Below are 6,131 nucleotides of genomic sequence, written 5' to 3'. Positions count from 1 at the left end.
GAGGTCACCATCTCCCCACCGCCTTGGACCAATAGTCTGAGGTCCTGCAAAAGGCCTTTATGATGTCACTGCCACACCCCTCCCTTGCTGTGCCAATGTCCTGCTCCTGGCCAGGCCCTTTGGAGGTCTGAGCTACTCCCTACTCAAGGCAAGAAGTGTCTTCGGTGCCGCCTACCCCTGCTCCATATGTTAAACCATTGAATACCTTATTTTTTATTGCATTTGTAGCTCATATCATGATTTCAATGCACAATCTGGACGCATGATTTTCTCGATCATATTAGACAGTACATTTTCATGCTAGGATGTGTAAATCTGTATTTATTCATGCCATATATAAGAAAATAAAACAAATTCATTTCCTCTAAGCATATGGAAAGTTTTTAATTTTCACAGTAACTGAAATGTACAAACACCTAGAAATGGAACTGTCACCAGCACAGGGTTGGCCAGTATTAAATAGTGTTACAGTAGGAGACAGCATTAGGATGTTAACCCCAGGCCTTTTGTTCAAAGGTTGTGTCTCTCGCCTTTCCCCCATGAACTGAAGTGCAGCATTCAATAGATCCAGAGACTAGTTGATGACATTTCTGAGTGCTAAAATAGCAAGCGCTGTCCTTCCTGCATTGGCCAGTGGTGACTGGAGAGCTGGTTTGTTGAAAATAAGCTTCAAGGTGAGAAGCAGCAGCCCAAAAGAGGTCCCTACAGGTGCTGAAGTAGCTCAGTTGGGAGAGCGTTAGATTGAAGCTCTAAAGCTCTGTGGTTCAATTCCAAGCTTCAGCAGCCTCTTCAATCCCTCTCGGTGCAGCTGTGGGCTGTTTCCTGGCAACACAGCAGTCCCTTTACCTAATGCACGTTCTTTCTTTCAGACTATGCAGCAGGAAAAGGCAGCACTGGCTTCTGCAGCCAGTTGGACCTCCTGAACTTTCTTTCTTCTCTTGCTCTTTCTCAGAAAGGGGAAGAAAAAGCAGCTCCCCCTCAAGCTGGAGTCACACGGGCGATGTAAGGACAACTTGCTGAGTGCCAGCTCCAGTCCTCTGCTCTGCCAGCTGACCCATCGAAGAGCTGCTGCCATTTTCTCCAGGTTCTCCCCTCAGTGTGTGCCAGGATGAGCACCACCAAAGTGCAGGGAATTTGAGGGCGAGGCAGGACAGGGCAGCGCACTGTGATGGAGTTTCTGTAGCGTGGTGGTTCTCATATTTGCCTAATCTGCAAAAGGGCCTCAGCTCAAAAACCAGGCAGAAACGTAGTGGCTTCCTTTTCCCAGCTCCCCTTGCTGTCCAGCAAGGCCTCCTCCTTCTGCCACTGGCCTGTCCCTGGGATAACCCCAACCCCCGCACGATAGAGGGTGGTGATATCAGTGGAGAAAATACCTTGGCGTCAGCCTGGGGAAGCTGGAGGAATTAGGCCAGTCAAACCCATGGAAGTGCACTTGGCTGCTGGGAGGTAGAATCTTGTTTCTACCTCTTGGCATCCCAGGGGTGGCTACTTGCAGCCCAGGAAAAGATGTGGGGTTCTGGGTGGAAGGAAAACAAGTTAAGGGTTAATGTCTCTTTTACCTGTACAGGGTTAACAAACAGGGACCCAAACACCTGACCAGAGGACCAATCAGAAGACAAGATACTTTCAAATCTCGTGTGGAGGGAAGCATTTGTTTGTGGGTTTTGGGTTTGGCTTTGTTCTCTTTGGGTCCTGGACGGGGCCAGAGGTGCAACCAGGTTTCTGCCAATCTCCCTGCTACAGTCTCTTATCTATTCAGAATTGTAAGTAAGAAAAGGCGGCCATAGTCTTTTAATTTTTTTTTCCATTTGCATATGTGTACTTGCTGGAATAGCTTAAATTGTGTTTCTGCTGGAGAAAGTTTCTTTCTATTGTTTATAAGCTGAAAGACCCTGTAACTTTTTACCATCTAAAATGCAGAGATAAACCTTTTACTTTTTTCCTTTCTTTTTTATTAAAAGTTTTGCTTTTTAAGACCTGATTTATTTTTTTTCCCAGTTGAGGCTCTAGGGAATTGAGTCTGTATATTCCAGGGAACTGGTGGGGAGAAGGGAAGGATAAATTTCCTCTTTGTGTTAGATTCACACAGCTTGAATCTGTATTGCCTCTGGGTGAGGGGGGAGCAGGGAGGGAAAGGTAAATTTCCTCTTTGTGTTAGATTCACGGAACTTGAATCTGTATTGCCTCTGGGAGAAGGGGAGAGAGAAACTTGATCTCTCTGTGTTGTGTTTCAAGGAATTGAACCACGGTATCTCCTAGTGCACCCAGGCAGGAAAGATCTGGGAGGAGGTAAAGAGGTAGGAGGGAATGGTTTATTTCCCTTTGTTGTGAGACTCAAGGAATCTGGGTCGTGGGGTCCCCTGGGAAGGTTTTGGGGGGACCAGAGGGTATCAGGCCCTAGAAATTCCTGATTGGTGGCAGCGCTACAGAATCTAAGCTGGTAATTACGCTTAGAGGACTTTATGCTGGTACCCATATCCTGGACGCTAAGGTCCAGATTTGGGAATTATACTATGACACGAGTAGGCTGCTTTCTGGCAAGATGGTTTTCTGTTTTAGGCTTGGGAGAAGCCTGCGAGAGGAGTTGTTCCAGTGAGAACCGCTACTCCTTTCTTGCCGACCTGGGGGTGCCAGTGACAGCTTGTGAGGGGGCAGGTGCTGGCTTGAGTGAATGGGATACAGGAAACCCCAGCCTGCCCCTCCAGATCAAGTCCAGTGCTTGGCTCCTGCGTTGTGACATCCAGATTTAAATCTTCCCAGCATGTGCTGTGGCTCGTGTATTAAGCCTTCCTGGTGGGCCTGGTCCTTGCCAAAGTAGCTCAGCTGGGAGTGCATCGGATTAAAGATCTAAAGGTTTCTGGTTTAATACCAGGCTTTAGCACCCCCTTCACCCTGGGTGTGTTGTGCTGGGCTTTCTTCTGGGTGTGCAGCTGTGCCCTGAACTCACCAGTGTTCCTAATTTCAGAGGCAACACTTGCAGAGGGCGTGTGTGGGGTCATGTACCCCACCTGGGTTAGCTATCGCCTGCTGCATTATGTGGTGCTGCCAGGCCCTCTCCCTGCAAAGCAGCTGCTGCAGGGGTGAATGGGGAGGGGCTGCCTTTGCTGCTTTCTCTCCCTGCACTGTTCACAGCTGAGGAGACTGTTGATTGCAAGGGGATGGGGCTGAACCTTGACATTGTGGTCCCCCCCCCCTTTCAAGAGACACCAGTCATCTGCACTTGGTTGGAAGCTTCTCAGCCAGAGGAAAAAGTGGTTTTCTGCACCAGAGCTGCCAGCTCTTACTTTCTTTCTCATGACGGGGAGGAAAAACAAATCTCTTTTTCAAAGCCCAGTCCTGCCATTGACAGAGGTCTGACTTTCTAAGTTCCTGCTAGAGTGGGGGATTTAGAGTTAGTGGAGGGAAAAAGACCCCTGAAAAACTCAGGCCCTCAGGGAAAACCCAACCTCTGCTACCAGGGTCACTGAGGTGCTGGGGATTTGAGTAGGAAAGGGACTGTCTGAATTTTCAAGGTGGGGAATGAATAACAAACTACAAGATCCACCTCATTAACCACCGACACAGGCTAATCCTGCTGCAGATAGAGAGGAAACTGGGAGCTATTCTTTGTTGTGCAGCCATGGAAACACTGACCCAATTGCACTGCAGTGAATGTGCTGGGGAAAACCGGATTTTACAGGCAGGTGGAAATAATGGATCCTAGAAACACCTGGAGCCCCCAAACTGCGTCTGCCAACAGGGTTGGGTGTTGAGCTGCTCACAGAGTCCCCCACCAACATTACTTTCTAGCAGGGGATTGCAGCACCACCCACCCAGAGCTGAAAGTAAACCGGTCCAGTCTGGTATGGTGTACTGGCAAGAGCCAGTACGCTGTGTTGGACCACACTGGCATCCATGGGGGGCATTGAAAGGGCTCTGGACTGCCCATGGCCAGGGCTCTGGCGGCCAGGCTGGGGCCGGGATTGAAAGGGCTCAGAGCTCCCCGCGGCTGCGGGCAGCCTAGAGAACTTTAAATCCCAGCTGCAGCTGAGATTTAAAGGGCTGAGAGCTCCATGCTGCTGCAGGCAGCCCAGAGTCCTTTGAATCTTGGCCGTGGCTCTGGTGACCGGGCTGGGGCCGGGATTTAAAGGGCTCGGGGCTCCCCTCAGCGGCAGGAGCTCTGGGCCCTTTAAATCCCTGCCCCAGTCCCGCAAAGCTTGGGGTTCTCCTGGTGGCTGAAGGCCTAGGCCCTTTAATTTGCCCCATGAACCGTGGGGGACTCCCAGCCCCCTCTTCAGCTAGGAGCCTCTGGTTGATTTAAAGGCTCTGGGTCTCCCAGCCACAGCTGGTGCCCCAGGGCCTTTAACTCTTGAGATGCCACGCCTCTTCTGGATGAGGCCACACCCCCTCAGGACTCCCGCAGTACCGGTAAGTCCTGTAAGTTACTCTCACCCCTGCACCCAGCCAATGCAGTATGAAGGCTGAGTCTTGTATCGCCGCACCCTGGGTCCAGGGCATGCACTCTCTCTCCTCCTCTGCTGTATAGAATCCGGCCCTGCCGCAAAGTGTTCCCCATGAACCACCAACCTCCAGGACAGCAGGTTTGGCCCTCAGAGCAAGGACCAAAAGAAGGTGGGGTTGTAGCTCAATAGTAGAGTACATGCTTTGCATGTATGAGGTCTTGGGTTCAATTCCCCATGTCTCCAGGTTTCTTTTTCATCCTGCTGCTTTGCTCATGCCCAGAGGGGATGTGGCCCACCAGGCTCCTTGCCCGAGCTTCAATCCTGCTCACTGAGGGGCAAGGGACAATTGCATTGAAGGTCCTGGGGGAGTTTCTGCTCCTAAGTCACCTCGGTATGTTTAAGATTTCCACCCGCTGTGCTGCTTGGGACAATGGTAGATGAGAACGGCGAATCCTCCAGCACTGGAGGGAAAGGTCCCATCTGCACAGCCCGAGAGGCAAGGAAACAGAGGGGCTGTCAGTGCTCAGAGAGGAGAGAGGTCAGTGATTTACACCCACCAGGGGACACTGACTTTTTGAGGCGGGTGCAGCTGGCTTGAGATGGTGCTGACGATGGATAGAAAAAAGGCTGGAGTCAGTGACAGATGGGACCAGAGAAGGGGAAGGGGAATGGCAGCCCCACAGAAGGTCCTGGGTGCTCAGATGCCCCAGTTATTGCACCCTGGCCTATCCTACAGAGAGAAAAGACCCAGAGGGACCCAGCCCCCCTACAGTGATCCCGTGGACAAGAACCTGGCTGGGAGTGGGGTGGTTTCCCTCTGGGCAAAGGGGAACTGAAATCCCTCAGTGTCCTGGAATTTAAGCAATGAAAGCTTCAAACCCTGCACGGGTGTGGGCTGAGGTGCATCAGCAGAAGGTTGGGCTGGACAGAGCTGGCAGGTTTGTATAATTTTTGGTTGTTCCCAGAATGGGACCAAGTCCTACCCCGCCCCACACCTGTGTGAGGCTCTGGGAGGGAGTTTGGGTGTGGGAGGGAGGTGTTGGGCTCTGGGAAAGACTTTGAGTGCAGGGTCTGGGCTCAGTCAGAGGGTTGGGGTGCAGGAGTGGGTGTGGTGCGCAGCGTCTTGGAGGGAGTTTGGGTGCGGATATTGGGTTTGAGTTGGAGCAGGGTGTGAGGGGTGCAGGAGAGGGTGAGGGGTGCAGCATTTACCTCAAGCATTTCCCAAAAGCAATGTGCACCCCTCTCTGGAAGCAGCCTCTAACCAGAAGGGCTGGGAGTGTCTCTGTGCACCACTGCCAGCAGACTCCACCCCACAGGTCCCATTGCCACAGTAGGCAGAGTTGGCACTCGGGGAGACCCCCCACACACACCTCAGGGGCTACAGTGACGTGCCAGCTGCTTCTGGGGGTGGCGTGCCACACGGAGCAAGGGTGAGCAGGAAACTGCCTTAGCCCCCTTGTGCTGGTGGTGGTGGCGGCGGCAGGGATCTCTGGGCCCTTTTAATTTCCCATAGACAGCAGGTAGGACCAGAGGGGACACTCCCAAGGCCAAATATTGCTTTTCACAATGATAAATCTTGGAAGAGGACAGAAATGAAATGTCAGCAGAAACTAAGGAATGAAAAGCCTCCGGATTCTTGTGTGTGCACTGACGCTGAAGAGAAACTGTAATTTGACTCGCTATGTGTCT

The 6,131-nt window shown here is 51.8% G+C and overlaps 1 non-coding gene across 1 annotated transcript; it reads left to right on the top strand.

The window, feature by feature from the left end:
* Nucleotides 1–710: 710 nt before the first annotated feature.
* On the top strand, nucleotides 711–783 carry TRNAF-GAA (transfer RNA phenylalanine (anticodon GAA)). Its single transcript has one exon. It is a non-coding gene; the product is annotated as a tRNA-Phe (tRNA).
* The last annotated feature ends 5,348 nt before the right edge of the window (nucleotides 784–6,131 follow it).

The sequence above is a fragment of the Gopherus flavomarginatus genome, chromosome 7 (assembly GCF_025201925.1).
Source record: "Gopherus flavomarginatus isolate rGopFla2 chromosome 7, rGopFla2.mat.asm, whole genome shotgun sequence".
NCBI lineage: Eukaryota > Metazoa > Chordata > Testudines > Testudinidae > Gopherus > Gopherus flavomarginatus.
This window is presented reverse-complemented; position numbering and strand designations above follow the sequence as displayed.